Below are 19,263 nucleotides of genomic sequence, written 5' to 3' on the forward strand. Positions count from 1 at the left end.
AAGAAATTTATTATATAATTATTTAAACAAGAAATTGTATATGGCCAATACAGTGATCTTATCTTATACTTCATGATATAGACACTTTGTGGAATTCCAAGTAATGTGTCTAATTCTTTTTTTTCAAGCAGTTATTTTCATTGAGTTTTAAATTAACTTTATTATAGGTGTAGGAGGTTAAATGCCAGTGAAACCTTCAAGGATGATATAGACAGTGACATTTCCTGAAGCATCAGTATTCAGTCCCCTAAGGCAGTCATTGTTGAGAAGCAAATTTGGCAGTAAATACTGTTCTCAACATTCCTGGATACAGTACGTACAACAGCAGGATGGTGTAATTGTGTTTGTTCTTCCTGGTAAAACTGCTTCAGTCCTTAATTGGTCTGTTGGGGATTGATTATGAACTTCAGCTGTCAAGCCTCTCCATCACTTTTCTACGGGATTCAAGTCTGGGCTTTGATGGGGACTGGAACACTGAAGGACATTCAGTCTCATCCTGTCAGACCTCTTCAGTGTGGCTCTAGACTTGAGCTTTGGGTCATTGTGCTAATTAAGTTAATTTTCTACTTATTTTTAATTTCTACCCATACAAATTAGTTACTTTATCTGTAGAGACTAGAATAATGTCAATGTGTGAACAATTACTCCAGGCTCAGACACAGAACAGCTTTACAGTGGCATTTCTAATCACTTCCCTCTTTCACACTGAGCAGCAGGAGAAGCAGGAGTCTTATCTAGGGATCTGGGTGATATGAAGCACATTCCAGGACATAATGATGAATGTCACTGTACTTAAAGAGAAAAGTAATCTTCTGATCTGTGCCTTTTTTTCTTTATCCCTAATTTGGTCCAAAACCGAATTCTTCTTTGTTGATTATTTGTCACACTGCTTTGTCATTTATGACTTAACATCAAATATCTATTAAAGAGAAAGATATATTTCAAAGAAAGTTAATTAATTTTGATTACACACAGTGATCACGGCATAAATTTGAATCACAAGCAACCTGGCAGAAATGTAAAAGTAACATCAGCCACCAGTGTCTGAGCACAGTGAGAAACTCCAGTAGAATCAACACTAGAATTGACTTTCCCTCTCAGGTGTGGACAACAGTGTATCTACAGGCTCTGGTTAAGTTGCTTGAGGTGTAACTCGGTCTTGTATATATTTATTCTTACTGCCCTTATAATAACAACTTAACAGACAGCGACATCATACTGTACATATTGAAAATAATAGGACTCTGATGTATTGCAATAAAATGATACATTTTCATAACTTCATACTTTAATCATCACAACTGAAAGGACAGGAGCTCCATACATGCAGTACAGTATGTACAATATAAGAACAGGTTTCAGCTAAAAATGTAATAAAGTCACAAACCATTTTTCAAAATAACATCAGAAAAAAGTAGTCCTAGTACATCAACAAACACAATATGTCCTCAGCTGATTTTACCTGATCATGTTCTCCATATAAATCCTGTCAGGATCAACACTTTTGTTCATGGCAATTTTAATGTTTATCTTACTCCATTCAAAGATAAAAAAAATTTCTTGTTGTGTCCCTGATTCAGATTAAACCAATTTGCATAGAAGAGACACTTTGCATTGTCAGCACATGCTTCAGTGCTCTGGAAGTGTCTATAGCTCTGTGAGTTTAACACTTCATGACTGAGAGCTGCCCTTCATGGCAACAGAACCCACAGCAACGATGACTGTTATCATCATTTTTGTCATTATTCTCTTTCTCTGCTTTCAGGATAAGAATGATATACAGCAGAAAGATTTTGTAACAGATATATTGTATGTAAACAAATATTTCAACAATATACTAGTATAACTTTCAATATTTCTTGATCTGTCTTGTTCCTTTCAGAGTCCAGTGGACAGGTTACTGTGACTCAGACTCCATCAGTGATATCAGTTCTCCCAGGACAGATAGTCACTGTGAGCTGTAAGACCAGCAATCCAGTTTACAGTGACAGCTATGGTAATCACATGGCCTGGTACCATCAAAAATCTGAAGGAGCTCCTAGTCTTCTGATTTATCTAATAAATAAACTAAACTCTGGGATCCCAGTGTGTTTCAGTGGCAGTGGATCTGGGACTGACTTCACTCTGACCATCACAGGAGTCCAGCCTGAAGATGCAGTAGATTATTAATATCTGAGTTTACACAACATCAACCGTTACTGGCCACACACCATGTTACACAGCCGTACAAAAACCTCCCTCAAGCACAGCGACTGTACTGCTGCAGCTGGGACCTCCTGCAGGGGCTGAGGGTGAAGACATAGACACAGGACCCAGCCTGAGGAGGAGCTCAACTGCACACAAACACTGATCTTCATTAACAATGTTAGTGTAGCTGCATCAAGCCTAATAATGATGTACCTGAGGTGGAACTTATAAGGAACATTTTTCCTATGACTAAAGGTGATGACCAAAATGCTAAATATTACACACTGTTGTAACAGAAAGAATAAGGTTCTGGATCTCGAGATGAAGTTAAACAGATGAATTTATTGCATGCAAGGAACAATAAAACCAAAGTCTTGTTCCCGCAAGGAACAGCCAAACCGAAGTATTGTTCAAAGTGCCGTTACAAACTTATCATTTATATACCCCTTTCCTGCCACTTCTGACGTAGCTTATTTTTATGATAATGGGGGAAGAGGTCACGGTATTTGGACAGTTTACAGCCTTTTGGCCAAATGGTCACGGTTTTAGGTTAATCTCCCTGGGGGTTTCCTAGCTGGAATCCTTATCAGTTCTCCCCCTTTCCTGTCATAGCTTCTAGCCTGTTGCTTAGAAAGGAGTCAGTTAACCCCTTCTTCACATCTTGCATCTTTCTTCACATATCATATCAAGTATATCATTTAAAATAATGAAATTCAATCTCTAGTTTTTTCTATTCTTCAAATGTTTTTTTTTTTCCAATACACCTGCACCTGCCACACAGGGCCTGTTCTTAAGAATTCGTTCATAATCTGCATTTTTTCACTGTTTCAAAACTTTTATGTGGAATAAGGAAACGATTTTCTGTTATTTATCAACATGCCTGCAGTTTTATGAACAATTAACCCAAAACACATTTTCTCTGAGACTTGGCTACCATCTCAAATTACAGATGCAGCCATTCAAAGTGCGCGGTACAGACATGTACCGGAGGTAATTAGCTACAGCGTCGCGCATCGTGACGCAAGATGACGCGGGGTACCGCAGTACGTGATTGGTTGACCGACAGGGGCACTCGTGGTCCGTTGGTCTGTCGTAGAAAGACTTACAGTAAACGTCTTTACTGTGCCCGTTGTAGATATTGAATTTTACCACTGAAGGGAAATCTTAGTAGCTGAGCATAAAAAGAATAGGAGCATACTGTAACGCGTGTGAAGGCCATAAACGATATTAATTTTGGAACATAAACGTACAGTATATGGCTGGTCTTGGTACTTTAAAGAAAAAATACACACCAGTATTGCATTTCTCCCTAAACATTTTAAGCATCGAAGTCTTTAACTAAAGAGATACCGGAGCCAACAAGCATACTATTAGAATTTGATTAAAAGGGAATATAATATGGAATCGCGTATCTAACTAAATTAATAACGATATAATTATATTCATGTACTGCAACACAAGAATAGTACACGCTGTACATTGTCTGTCGATAATGTTTCTGTAGTGCTTTTTCAGCAGTCAGCATGTGACCTTGCTGGTGGCGCTGTGGGATAGGTTCCTGACTCCCATATCACATGGTCTGTGATTGAATCCCACTGGAACTATGACTTTTTTTTAACAAACATTTCTTTGAAAAAATGAAACGTTTCCCTTGGTCAGAGATTAAATAAAACCTCACTCGCACCAAACAAATTTATATTTCTAAATATCACAACATGATCGGATTTAAGTCTTTTTAATAACAATGAATAGTCACCTATGCGTTACAAAATAAACATTTATATTGATCTGAATCGCTTTTTGATTTAAATCGTAAACGCGTGTTTAAATATATGTGTTTAAAGGCGATATACTGTATAAAAGCGCTGATTCTTATGGAGTGTGTTCCGCTGGGGATTCAAAAAAAATATTTTTTTAATTGCGTATCTAAGGAAAATAGCAGTATAACTTTGTTCATGCACTTCATTATACAGTATCTCATTTTGTATTTCTATTAAAACAAAATCGTTTGCCCAGCCACTATTGTTGTTATTGTTTTTATCCTGTAAAGCGCTTTGAGGAGCACAGCTTTTTCACCACTTAGATTACTTTTTGACACCATCCTTACACAAAGCAGAAACTGATTGTATTTTCCGATGACATACTGTACAAGTGCAAAGATTACAGATTTTAATCGTCTTTTTTCTGAACCAGGGAAAATCTGATCATGTTTCTCTATAACAATAATAAAAAACTTTATTTTACATATCACCTTTAAAAGTGGCATCTCAAAACAATACAGTAGATGTAAACCACAGATTACAAAGTAAATACCCAGACAAGCGCAAACGCGTTTTTAATAAAATGCTTTCATTCATTCAACAGAGAGAGAGCGTAAAACCTGGGTGTAACAGCTGTTCCTTTTTCTGATCACTCGCTCTCTGAGATACATGAGAATCCAGGCTTTTTTATCAACGCTTTCTTTTCCGTATACCAGATATTATGGAACCACTTCAGAAGGGTGTCAGCCAGTCAGATTCCAGGAATCGGTACTTTAAAGGAAAAATACACACCAGTATTCCATTTCTCCCTAAACATTTTAAGCATCGAAGTATTTAACTAACATGTGAAATAGCGTGTGAAAAAGTGGTAGTTTTAAGCTTTTCTGCTAATATAATATGGAATCGCGTATCTAAAGAATTTAATAACGATATGATTATATTCGTGTACTGCGACAGGGCTGTGTAGGGCTGTTTCGCCTCTCTCTTCATGCGACTGTACCAGGAAGAGGATATCTTTCTATTCGAAACGTGTATTTTAAAAGTTTAAGAAGTAAAAACCTTACAGCGTACACAGATTTCTAAACTGATCAGGATCGTTATCTTTGTCTTATGCATAATAATGTTCACTGCTCTGTCCAGCAAATTAATAATAAACTTTATTTTATATAGCGTTTTAAACGAATAAGTAATTAGATTGCTCATAAACCTAATCACTTGCTTTTTCTTTTTATTTAGGCTCAGATTTCAACTATAGATCGTATTATTAATAACCATAATAACAACCAACCAACAAAAACAACCATTTAAACATAATATCAACCAAAAACATAGATAACGACCACAATACAAAATCAAATATATCAAACCATTATACTCTCGCAAATTCCTCCAATTATCAATTATATCCAATTATAACCCCGCCCCTTATGCAAAATCAAACCCTCCTCCCATCCCAGTTTATCCTCTTTATCATAAACAAAATCCACCTCAATTTTCAACATAAAGCATTACACAAAATCAATACCTCAACACCAACCAACAAAAACAACCATATAAACATAATATCAACCAAAAACATAGATAACGACCACAATACAAAATCAAATATATCAAACCATTATACTCTCGCAAATTCCTCCAATTATCAATTATATCCAATTATAACCCCGCCCCTTATGCAAAACCAAACCCTCCTCCCATCCCAGTTTATCCTCTTTATCATAAACAAAATCCACCTCAATTTTCAACATAAAGCATTACACAAAATCAATACCTCAACACTCCATACTCAACAACGATAATTCACAAACAGCCAGAACATGTAACTCCACATTCCCAAATAGACCTCATTTCCATAGCCCCTGTTGCAAAACCAACATCCCTCCCCTGTTCTCTCTCTCCGCTGGCGTTTGTAATCGTTTTTATTTTTAAATAAATTTGGTCTCAGGATGGTCAGGAGGCGCGCTGCGAGAATGTCCTGCCCTTGGGAGCCTTCTGCTCCTGGGTCGTCCTGCCCTGGAATTCTCCTTTAGAATTGTCCACAGAATTCTCCACAGAATTCTCCTGAATCTCTCAGGTTCTCTGTGTTGCCTGTTTTTACCTGGAGGAACTTCAGCTCGTTGATTGGCTGAAAGTTCCATGGGCATCAGAGTCCCACGTGGGTTACTCGGCCCTACCAGTCCCTGATTGGTTGATCAAGGTGAGATATGAGTCACTTACTCCTGACACTTAGGAATGCAGTCCAGATGTCCATCTGGCACTCCCTAGACAGATAGGCGCCAATGGATGACCATTGATCATGATAGCCAGGCTTAGCTAAGTGCATCCCCCTTTTGGAGCTGTCCCTTATCAAAGGAAACCTTAAATCAGCCTGCATGAATAGTTTCTCTGTGGCTGCACCACAGAGATGAACAGAGATGGGGCCTCATTTGGGAAAGCTCAGAACACTCAATTCTTTCGTATTAATAAGCCTCGCCGCTACACCATAATTAATGCAGATCAGTAAATCAAGGGACAAAACAACTATTGCACCCGGGTCCTCAATGGGCTTTGACGTGCTAATGCGTTGGTTTAACAGTCCGGGTGTGGCAAGCCTCTAATGTCTCCCAACTTTGTCAAAAGGCAACCGCCTTTCATTGGAAGACAATGAACATTCTAGCCGTACAAGTGAATATAGCATAAATACACCAAGAGATTGGGTGAGCTCCCATCACAAAAAAAAGCATGGTGAATCAGAGATTCTCAACCCTTACTTCGTGCAACTGGAAAAGAATTCGTGATCGGATCAACGAAATGCTTCGTAGAAGGAGGCGCTCTTTTCCTCTAGTCTAGCAGTCTGTCCACAAAACAAAACATTCCTGTTAGACAAGAGGAATGTAAAAAAACAATTACTTTTGTCAATGGAAACCGGTGTGTGTGTCTCTCTCTGCTGGATGTCCCTCTCACTCTCCGTTGAATGAATAAAAGCATTTTATTAAAAACGCGTTTGCGTTTGTCTGGTATTTACTTTGGTCCCTTTTAACTGTTTTTCCATCTACTGTATTGCTTTGAGATGCCACTTTTAAAGGTGATATGTAAAATAAAGTTTTTTATTATTGTTATAGAGAAACATGATCAGATTTTCCCTGGTTCAGAAAAAAAGATCTAAAGTGCTACACCTAACTTTCTTAATTCGATGTATTTAAAGCAGTGAACTACTGTAGGTGTAACATAACATTCAGAAATACAATCGAGAATAGTTTTGTGGTGTTTGTTTAGATGAAACGTTCCTAAAACGTATAACGTAACAAAATTAAAGACGATTAAAATCTGTAATCTTTCTACTTGTACTGTATGTCATCGGAAAGTTTCTGCTTTGTGTAAGGATGGTATCAAAAAGTAATCTTAAGTGGTGAGAAAGCTGTGCTCAATGTATTTAAGGGACTTAAAAGTAAAAGGAGATGCTTCATATTGCTTGACTAATTTTAAAAACTAAGTTATAAATGCAGACACTCCCTTGGTGCCGCGCCGGGTGTAAATATCAAAATATACATTAGTCCCGGGCAGAGGCCGAAGAGCGCCCGGCTGGGGTGCGTGGGGAAGAGCAGGACAGGAGTGAAAGGCGGGGTTTAGGAAGGCGTACAGTCTGGGCAGGTATAGATTACACTTTTCTAAAACGTATTTAAAAAATAAAAACGACTACAATCTAATCCTTCCACGTTTGATCCCAAAATCCCAAGGAAAATAAATCTAAACGGGTAGAAAGCTATGCTGAAAGTTTATTAAGATACTTAGAAGACAAAGATACTGTATCAATTTATGTTGCATTAGCCTGATTATGATTAAAAAAACACATATAATTAAACAAGCGTTTGCGATTTAAATCAAAACATGATTTAAATCAATATAAATGTTTATATTGTAACGCATACTGTCCAGCCTCCATTTCTCTATAAAAATTTACTCTATTACACACACACACAATAGAAGCAGGAAGCAGAAGCAGGGACCGTTGTCAGAAGGGAAGAAGGTGACTATTCATTGTTATCAAAAATGACTTAGAATCGATCATGTTGTGATATTTTGAAATATAAAAGTCAATTGATTGTCCATAATATTGCTATTCTATTTTTTCGAAGAAATGTTTGTTAAAAGAAAAGTCCAGCACCAGCTGGATTTGAACACACAACCCATGAGTTGGTAATCAGGCACGTAGACCAGTGGGCTACAAGGGAAATCGCATGAAGGGAGAGGCGAAACAGCCCTACACAGCCCTGTCGCAGTACACGAATATAATCATATCGTTATTAAATTCTTTAGATACGCGATTCCATATTATATTAGCAGAAAAGCTTAAAACTACCACTTTTTCACATGCTATTTCACATGCTAGTTAAATACTTCGATGCTTAAAATCGTTAGGGAGAAATGGAATACCGGTGTGTATTTTTCCTTTAAAGTACCGATTCCTGGAATCTGACTGGCTGACACCCTTCTGAAGTGGTTGCATAAAATCTGGTATACGGAAAAGAAAGCGTTGATAAAAAAGCCTGGATTCTCATGTATCTCATACAAGTATCTTTTAATACAGTCTTTGCTGTGCTCTTGAGGATCCTTGTGATATTTTGAGCTCTAGTTGAATGATAAGTGTCGCATTTTAAATCATTTTCGTAGTTAGAAATTATGAAACGCCCTGTTAAATGCAAGGGAGTTTTTATGCCCGTTGAAGTAAAACAAAATGACTGACAAAGTATGGCTTGGACAGATTCCAAGTGCTTGTACAAATGTGCTAAAGAAATTATACTTTGAGTATACAGCTTGTCCAAAGTCATTCATTATTAATACTATTAGTAATATCTTCAGTAAAGGCTTTGATGCATAAATATTTCTGATAAAGGTAGGTTGTGTACTTTTGTCCAACTGAGCAATCTTGCTTTCATAAAATATACCAACATTTTAATGACTGATGATTAACATGCTGTAATACACAGTTCAAAATTAAAAGCTCAAATGCTGTACATGAGAGGTTAAGCTCCCCCTGGCGGTTTTACAAGGTGATGCCGGATACTTTCCAGCATGACGTCAAATGACACGATTAACTGCGTGATACCGCGTGACACCGCGACAAGCCCACTGGGGTATGCCGCGAAATACCCCACCCATTTTGAATGGCTGCATCTGTACTTCCTTCAATTGTATTGATTTTTATTTCGGTTGATTTTCCTTTGCCATCTATCAGTATATAGTATCTTGAGAGGCCAACAAGAGTAATGTCCTAAATACACATGTAAATACAAGAGTACTACCCAAGACTAAATATCCCTTCCTACAACAAGGATGCCCAATAGTGCATGAGTATCTATCTGCCTAATCTAAAAATACATCCCCAAATTAGGAGAGCTTTTTAGCTTGAGGATTCCACAATAAATAAAATCAAAATTTCCTAAAATAAATAGGATAGCACTTTCTGGCTAACCATGTTCAATTTATTTAGCCAGAATGAATCTTGTCTGTAAGACCGATCAGAGAAAGGTCCTCTTGCACTGCCAAACCAAAGGAAGAAAAAGCTGATGCTTTTATTTCTTCTCTCTGTCTTCTGTTTCTGTGTTTCTTTCTGTGTCACACCTCTCTGTGTTTTTGAGTGTTCTCTCATTCACTCAGAGAGATGTTAATTACCAGATCCCCTTTGATCATCTGTGTTTACTTTTCTCTCAGCCCACCAGCAGACAGACATTTCAAATGAAAAATATTTATCCCAGACTCTTTCTTTAGGACTAGAGTAGTGCAACACAATATTAAATATGCTTTATATGTTTATTTATGTTCTATAACAAGTGTACAGATATTGCTATACTTTGATGAGCCACACAATTAGTTTAATGATCTCTCCCTGTATGCAGTAATAATGTCTCATATGATTTCAGAATACACTATTGCCTCAAACCCCTACAGCGCATAAACTAGTTATTACCATCATTACTGTCAAGCATGGTGGTGACAACACAATGTTAAGGGTCTGCTTCTGATCAGCAGGGATGGTTGTCAAAACTGAATGGGAAATGAAAAGTACAAGGGTGGCAAGCTAACACAATGGCTAACATTGCTGCCTCAGAGAGCTGGGGCGTTAAATTCAATTTCTGGGATGCAATATGTATGGATGTCTGAAGACATGCTGGCAGGTTATGGGAAAATTGGCTCTGGAGTACGTGTGTCTGTGTTTGTGTCTGCGTGTGTCCCATACAGGGTGATTTCAACCTTGCTCCCAGTGCTTCCTGGGATAGTCTCCAAGCCACCATGCCCCTGAATTGGTAAGAGGTTACTGAAAATGAGTGAGTGAATGGAACATAGTATTGACAAATCAAAAAGAAAAAAAATAATCTTTTCAGGTTTTTAGCTGATGACCTAAAACTGGGATGAAAAGTCACCTTTTAGAAGGAGAATGCCTTGAAAGACACAGGAAAACACTGGAGTGATTTAGGAATAAGAAAGTATATGTCTTTGAGTGACCTAGACCCTGACTTTGAATGAAAATTGGTGGCAAGAACTGATGATTTTAGTTGATTAACTTGACAGAGCTAAACTACAGTAAGTTAATAAATAAGAATGTGCATTCTTTCACTCTTGCAGACCTCTTCCACGGAATAAGGAAACATTTTTCAATCATGTCTCCCCATGCTGTCTTTGTAGTTTGCTTCTGATTTATTCTGGGAATAGGTGTGTACAGGCGAAAGAATTTCAAAAATGGAAGACATGTTTTCTCATGAGCAAAACATATTTGGCAGGAACAGGAAAAATAGGTGAAAATTGCATTATCCCATTGAACAAAGCTGGTAGGCACTTATCCAAACCAGATAATAGTAGTTACTGTGGCTAAAGGTGTTTCCACCAAATATTGACTCAGGAGGCTGAATACATATGCACAACATATTTTCACTTTTGCAGAATTTGTCAGTTTGAGTATTCATGGTTTGTTTAAATATATTCACTTTAAAAATGTGTACACATTATCTGTAATTCAACAAAACAGGACATTAAAGGAAAGAGATGAATGTTATTTTAAGACACTGCATGCTAGGTTTTCTTAGTTACCAACAACTAAAAGCTCAGTTCTGACAGGTGTACAGTTGCTCTTCTCCGCCTCCATTAAGATTCAATCATGATGGCTTGTGGCTCTGGGAACCATACAGTGCTGCTTCTTACACAAACTCCACTATGCTAAAGACTGTGTTTCTTCCTGTGGGAGAATTCTACTCTGTCTAGATTTCACACAAAGAATGATGACTTTCTGTAACATGTTTAATGTCGCGGAGCCCTGTCACACAATTAAGGGATTTAGTGTGTTCTAAAAATACATTTTTTCTCTCGTAGCGGTCATTTCCTATATTCTAAAAACTAGCCGTGGGGTGGAGGGAATGTTTTGTGGCCTAAAGTTCCATAAAGTAAAGCTGTAGGATTATATTTTAATTTATATTTGTAGTTTTATACTATATTTCTGGTTAATAGTATAGTCTGCCACATCTTTTTTAGGTATATTGCATATTAAAATGTTGACATGTGTTGACATTTCTGGCATAAGACATTTTTACAGGAAGAACAGCCAGCTAGACCTTATGTGCTCCTGTGGCACAGCAAAGCATAATTTTGTTTTTCTCTTAAAGTTCTGCTGTAAGCCCAATGTTATTTTCCTTTTTTCTATCCTTTCACAGCTGCGCGAGACTGCAATTTCGGCGCCTCTATAAGAATTCTTCACTCTGCCACAAGGTGTACATTCGCCCAACCTCACTAAGAGCTCCAGAGCTAAGGCACATTTTTCTCTGCTCTCTCAAAGCGCCTGTAATTCAAACACTCCAAGCATGCATTTTTGTTTCTTCTCTCCCTTTGCATTGGAGCACATTTATTGCCTACAAAATTGCCAAGCTGATCTCACACCACTACCTCTGTTCTCCTCTCGAGGGCATTGACTCAAGCCGCTGTTCATATTTCTTTTTAAAGAAAACATAACCTTTAAGTGAGATCAAAGAGCAAACAGGTCTTATTTGTCCTGAGGATGTTTATCTTTTGGAATTATAACTATTCTTCCTGGGAAGTACTGTAGCTCTTTAGCAGTTAGTATTGTTACAAATTGGAAGTTACAAAACTGGTGAAAATCAGCAATTGACCGAGCAGTTCAGTCAATCAGTGAAATAATTATTCATAACCCCCAACTTTTAAGTGATTTCTAGCAATAAACCCAAGTGGCTGGTATAATTAGAGGCACATGAATTATTTGTTCTCCGGCACACCTTTGTTCAGAGGAGTGATAATCCCTGCACACTTGGTAAAAAAAAAAAATAATTATAATTGCAAAATACAAGCTACACTACACAGAACATACAACAAACAAAGTTACTTTATGTACAGTATTTACAAACAAGGCGTTTCAGAGGCCTAACATTCTGGTCACCCAGAAAACCCCAGAATGTTACTATGTATTAAGCAAAAGAGAATCTTCTAATTTTCTTTAAAAATATATTAATTTCAGCATTCTTTGTATTTTTTTATTTACAAAAAGGGTAACTAGAGTAGACTGTTAAGATTAAAAAACACAAAGCCCAATGCATCATGATTTCAATCTTGGACAAAACAAAATGCACAGACTTTGCAATAGGATGATCATTTTGCAAGGCAAATTTGTACTACAAATAGAAACTGCTTGAAGATAAATATTAAATTAACACACTTATAAATACTATGTTATATAATATATACTACGTTATATTATATATTTAAATGGTTGTTTGAAAATAAATTATACATAAAATCCATTTCTGGATTCACATCCATACTAGCAATAAACATCTGCAGAGTTCATTTGGTGTTCTATGTATCTGTGCTTCAGCTAAAAATGGAAAGAAATAAACTGAATAACACTACAGATTTACCTACAATACTATCTATTCTATAGCAGTGTTAGGAAATGTTTACACTATGAGTTGGTTGAGGTGCTCTTTCAATAACTTTTAACCCTACCAGTATGGAATCATTAATGAACTGGAAATGTATTACCAAAGTAGGAGAGAACATTGTTAGCCTGAGGACCCCACAATAAACAAATTCAAAATTTTCTAAAATAAATAGGGGACAGGCAGCACTTTGAGTGATGATTTTTCACTGATTTTACTGCCAGGTTTTGGGTACTGCCTGGGGTCACTACTGAACTACTGTGTATAACTAGTCTGACTTAACTCCATCTGCTTATTGAGCACCAGCACCAGGCCATTTAGGATGCCATTTGAGTGTTTACTGAGGAATCCTGGTCACAGCTGGTAATGACACAACTGATCAAGGTCTGAGGAAGTGATATGAGGGGTACAGGGCTCAGTCTGTGCTTTGACAAAATGCCTTTAAAGTTTCAGAAGTTAAAACACATAACGAGATTTTTTTTTCTTTTTATATTGTTGATATTCAGTGAAACTGCCACTGCTGTGATTCTTGTATCTGCAGTAGAAGAACATGAACACTGTGGAACCCCTATGCTGTTTGTTGACCCAGCCAGCTAATTATCAGAGGGTGAAGTGGATCTGAACAGGCTCTCAGGTGTTTGGGACATTGCAGTGGTCACTGTTGTGTGGACAGCTGAGGACACCACTGGACAGTTTGGAGCTGAAAACATGGCTATTGGTGCGGCCAGTTTTAATCGTATATTATTTTAATTAGCTAACTGCTGTCACAATCAAGTTACTGGCAACGTTTTACTGATATGAACAAAGATTGGGGATATGTGGTCCAAGTAAGAAGACTCAGACTTAATTCCTTTAAAACCTACTGAGTTCTATTTTTTTGTGCCACCTGGGCTCTCAGTTACATATTTGGACTAACTGTTAAATCAACAGCATCATTGTAATACCTACTGTATGTGTACAATTAGGTTGTGTTCTGTTTTATCAGTAACTGTACCTTTAATTAAGTTAATATTTAGAAGAATCATCTGTAAAAGATTTTAAAATACATATTTATCTGGGATAACAATGAGGTTAATCTTTAATTGACAGTTTGTAACAGAGAAAAATAAAAGATGAAACAGGAAATACTTCTCAAACTAGGCTTGTCTTTTTTGTCACATATTTCGGTGGAATCGAGGTTATGTTTCAAATGAAATGCTGGCTTCCAGCCACGGACCTTGGCCTTTTATCTTGCCGTCAACTGTAGACATGAACATTGTATGTAAATATGGAGAGCGCTGCAGCCTCCAGATGTATAAATACTCCGTGTGGAACAGTTGGACTAGTGTACATCTCCACACTGAGGAACATCTGAGACAGGTGAGTATGTACAGGACACATTACGGTAAACTGCTAGTGTAAAAGGCCTAAATATGAACTAACTTCAACAATATTATTGAGGTTCTAGTGTGTACTAGTATACACTGAGGAGCGGTGGCACTGTGGCTAAGGATCTGTGCCTGTGGCTGGAAGGTTGCTGGTTCAAATCCACAGTTGGCAGAGAAATCCTACTCTGTTGGGCCCCTGAGCAAGGCCCTTAACAGCAACTACTCCAGGGGTGCTGTACTGTACAATGGCTAACCTGGTGCTCTAACCCCAAGCTTCTCTCCCTGTCTGTTTCATGGAGAGCAAGCTGGGGTATGCAAGAAGATGAATTCCTAATGCAGGAAATTGTATATGGCCAATAAAGTGATCTTATCTTATCTATCACTGTATTTGATAATATACACAACTAGACTATCCATACGTATTCTATAAACTTGTGCATGAAACCTTTTTTTTAATATCAGTTACTGTGTTGCATGCAATCGTAATAGAGAATTATAAAAATATTCCTTTGTTTAACCCTTGGATCACATTTCTTCCAGTATTGCACAGGATTTTAGGGAATTCGATTTAGAAGAAATCTTTAAGGTGAGGCTCACATTGCTTTAAAACAGAACAAAAAATAATGTCTTTAAATATACTAATAATTGATTTAAATGATGGAATTTGTTAACAAACTTGTTAATTGCAGGAAGACATTCCCTTCTGTCATTTCTGTGTTATTGTAGATCCAGGTATCGGTTGTGGGAAAATAATATTTTTACAATCTGACTCAGGAAATTAAGCAGTACCTGTACTGTATATTCCAAAAGTGAATGCGTCTGGCGATTTTACATAGTAGTTTTTCGTTATCTGATAATTACACTTTAGAGACATAAAATAATGTCAGTTTTTCATGTGAAAGTAAGACTCAGGCTGCCAGAAGACACTTTTCCTGCTCCAGTGAGCCATCTTGAATGAAAGTTAAAGGACATGACAGGGAAGCCCATCTTGTAAATAACTGGTCCTTGCTCATTTCAGGTGATATGTCAGGATAAACTGGGAACTATGTGGCTGAGAATCACTTTCAGGAGGCCTGTGCCTCTCTTTAGTCTGGACTAGTACAACCTATTCTTGGGTGTCTTCTTAATGTGAAGAGTTTTCTTCTGACATATTGTTTCTTTGACAGATCCACTGAAGCAAGTGAATTCTTCACAAGAAAGACAGCATGGACCCCCACAAGGTAGATGAATCTTAATATTGATAAGTTAGTATTGGAAACCTGATTGCTGTTGAAAAGTGTTGCCTAATAAGCAATGGATCAAATCAGTTTGGAGGCTTAGAAGGTGATAATTAAATTATGACTTGCAGCTTCTGCCTTACACTGGTATATGTTTTACTAGTAATCCCCAGCAGTGCTCTTTAATTATGTGTTGCACTCATGTGTTATTTGTTTTTGAAAATTTAGTATCATGACACAGTTCAAGCCTGCAGGTAAATCAGTGTGTGTAAGTACTCCATCAGAGGACTTTTTATTTTTCAGTAAAAGCAAATGAGCAAGCAATTCTGAAAAGCAGAAGACTACATTCCTAAAACACTCAGACACTGTATTGGGTAGTAGTTTGACAGAACATAGGTACCTGTATTCTCATCAGAAGAACATAAAGTTTGAAACTGAGAGGAGTCCATTCAGCCATTCAACATGTAAATGTCTTTTTATGCAGTCATGTTAATAAGTCTTGTCAATGTTTATTTATTTATGTACCTTTACAGCCAAAGAGAAGGAGAACTGAGGAAACTGAAAAGTAAGTTTCTTTAAATCTCTTTATCAAGATATGGGAAACTGTTACCTGGGAATAAGGCACTGTTCCTAAACTTCTTTATTGACACAGCGAACATTGGTATGTCAGGAGGGCTCTCTCTAAATACCTCTACTGAGACCCAGAGAAGTTTTGCCTCTCAGGACAGCTCACTTCAAACATCTATGACATAGATATTTAAAGAGAGCTCTAAATCACACATCGTTATTTAAGGAGTGTTCAAAATCTATGTCTAAATATCTGTGAGATATACATTTTTATTTTTTGACAAACTGTAGATTATCTGGCTGATAGGTGAGCACTGTATCTAAATACCTGTGTTGAGGCACAGAGAACACCAGTGTGACTGAAGGACACTCTTTCAAAATACCCATACTGGAGCACGGATACAACACAGCTGGCTGTGTGACCTCAACCAGTCATGTAGATGGGCTATAAACAATCTGTAGTAGTTCAGGTAGGTAGCTGCGTCAGCATCCTCGGCTGCAAGGGAACAAGTAATAGGTTTATTCCATGCTGAAAAAAAAAGGAGAGAGAAAAAACACAACGTTTCAGCCGTGGAGCCTTCTTCAGGTGTGAATAAACAATCTGTATGAATACTAGAGCACAAAATGACCAGGAATTTCAGAGTTCCTTTTCTAAACACTCCAACAAAAAACAACAAAACTAGCATACTGTAAATCTGGTTACGAAAGATGTAAATTGCATATTTCGGATAATAGCCTTGATACCAAACTGAAAAGAACACAAAAACACCCATAAAACAAAAGCAAAAGAAGAATGGTTTGACACAGACTTCAAAAACACCAGAAAGGCACTGCGAGAACTTTCAAACCAAAGACACAGACAGCCACACAAAGGAAATCTGCACCTTGGATACTGAGAGATGGTACAACACCGCAAACACATGGTTTAGAAGAAATGCCCACAAACATTCTCCTGACTATCCAGTCTTAAAAAGCAATTTCGAACATCTCTACAAGCTGAATTGCTGTATTCCCCTAAAAAACACACACACGAGTTTCTGACCAGGGTAAGAGATACCAAGGAAAAACAGACCCAGATCAAGTACAGGTTTAGTAACCACAGTCAGGCAATAGATACTGGCTGTCAGGAGAGGACAAGCTCCCACTGCCAGCAGGGATAAGCAGAGACAGATGTATTTTCTTCTCTACTGTGAGAAATACTCTCGAATTAGACAAACATTCTTCCATGAAATAACACATCTAAAGCCAGAATTCCCACAGCTGCCAGAAACAGCACAACATCTAAACCTGCTAGGTAGGTAGGTAGGTTCTCTTTTCAGGTCACGAAGGCCTACAGGGGAATGGGGAGGTAAGGGCCACCATTTTCTTGACCATCTGACACAGGAGGTGGCCTATTACCTCCTGGTACTCATTTGGAAAGCAGGCTAAGTGGACCTGGGAGCCACCTGGAAGGAATTAGAGCAAGTTACATCGCTTTCCCCTACCTGCGATTGAACCCAGGACCTTCCAGTCAGGAGGGGGACACCCTTGCCGTCTGAGCTACCATGGCTCCAATCCTGTTAGAGGAGGAAATTAAATAGATCCTAGTATGTGATTCTGTCAGACAAGGGATGTAATGTCACATACTGTATAGTACTGTAAATATATATACTGACACATAGAAGATATGTCTAAGATGAGTGCACTCTTCCTAGATGCCTACACTGCAGCACAGAGAATGTCTATCTGACATTAGATAATTTTAAGCTCCTTTACTGAAAATACCACTGAAATCCCCTGTATTAAAAGAAAAGGTTGTGCCATACAGTTAAGCAGGATCAGTAAAATGAAGCACAGAAAATGACTTTTCAGCATGAAGAATGAGCCAGGTTTGTTCTTATCAATGTGCTATCATGTGTGTGTGTGCAGTACATCAGACTCATGTCACTGTGTGTGTGTGGTATATCACAGTGAAGTGAAGGGAAGCTTGTGTGTTACACATGTGATAGTTAGGCATCCCCAATATCTTCTCAGTCACTTCACTCTTTCTTTCAGGGCTTCTTACATCCGAGTTGCTCACACTCTTTGTGAGGGGGAGAACAAGGACATTCAAAAGAGAAAAATCAAAATTCAGAATGCCCTGAGGAGCCTCCAAATTCCCTGTGATGCGGTACAAGTTCTGATAAAACAATATAATGTGTAAAATTGGAATATCTGATATGTACAGTATAGTCTTGCGGTTATTGATATGTGATATAGATAATGAAGTGTAGTGATTTGATATAATCTCTTGGAAACATATTTAGTCTCACAGTATCTTGAAGCCCAACATCAGAAAGGTGTTTTTTTTTTGTTATTTTCAGTGTGGAATTCATCTCTACTTATACTACAGTATATTCTTATATAGTGTTCAGTTGAAATTAGACAGCCTGACAGATTATATTTGAGTTCATTGTCCTGAAATATGATAGTGAAAATTGTGGCAGTGAAGTAGGTCAGGAAGGATGCAAAAGAATAGCTGTGAATATGCATGTAACATACAGACTGCTAATTTATTTGAATGTGAAATTGCCGTTGGACTTAAGAATTTGTGAGAATCATGATGATGAATATACACTTTAATGTCAAAGACCTCAAGGTCTAACAACAGCAATTATATGTAATGCTTTACAGCTACAGCTATAAACCGCAATAATACTACACCAACTTTATTTATATTAGTCCAAATATAATAGGCACTTAATGCAACTACATTCTTTTTTTAATTAAACGGAGCCCAAATAGAATACTACCTTAAATCCACTGACAATCCACATTGCTGCATCTATAAAATACATATACGATTGTAAATAGAAACAAAACACTAGTAAAGACTCGTGGAAATAGCTGTGCTCATTTTTATCATTATCTCAGGGATTGGTGTGAGAGTTGTAATTGTGGAAGATTAAAAAATCTTACTACCAGTTTTAATGATTTAATCTGAAATGTCCCAGTGCATACGTCTGCCACATTTGGAATTAATTGGCTAAACAGATTTCAGCAGCAGCTCAGTGGGCATGCTCTCATCCTGGTTTCTAAAGTGTTAAGCAGACGAGAGACCACATGACTCCCCCAGGATGTGATGCTGGTCTGTCACAAGGCATTTCCCCAGCAGTGCTCGTAAGTCTAACTGAACAGGAGCAGTGCTGGTGCCCACTTATACAGTTGGGTGAACAGGAAGAACTGGAGAGATGTACCTCATTCAAGGTGCAACAGCAGTGTCTGC

At 37.6% G+C, this 19,263-nt stretch overlaps 1 long non-coding RNA gene across 1 annotated transcript; it reads left to right on the plus strand.

Annotated features, from left to right (window-relative positions):
* Positions 1-14,772: 14,772 nt before the first annotated feature.
* LOC148646843 (uncharacterized) lies at positions 14,773-18,351 on the plus strand. The gene is made up of 4 exons (XR_015927687.1): positions 14,773-14,821; positions 15,402-15,455; positions 15,986-16,017; positions 18,054-18,351. It is a non-coding gene; the product is annotated as an uncharacterized LOC148646843 (long non-coding RNA).
* Positions 18,352-19,263: the final 912 nt, after the last annotated feature.

Source organism: Lepisosteus platostomus, chromosome 16 (genome assembly GCF_059453375.1).
Source record: "Lepisosteus platostomus isolate fLepPlt1 chromosome 16, fLepPlt1.hap1, whole genome shotgun sequence".
NCBI classification, from domain to species: domain Eukaryota; kingdom Metazoa; phylum Chordata; class Actinopteri; order Semionotiformes; family Lepisosteidae; genus Lepisosteus; species Lepisosteus platostomus.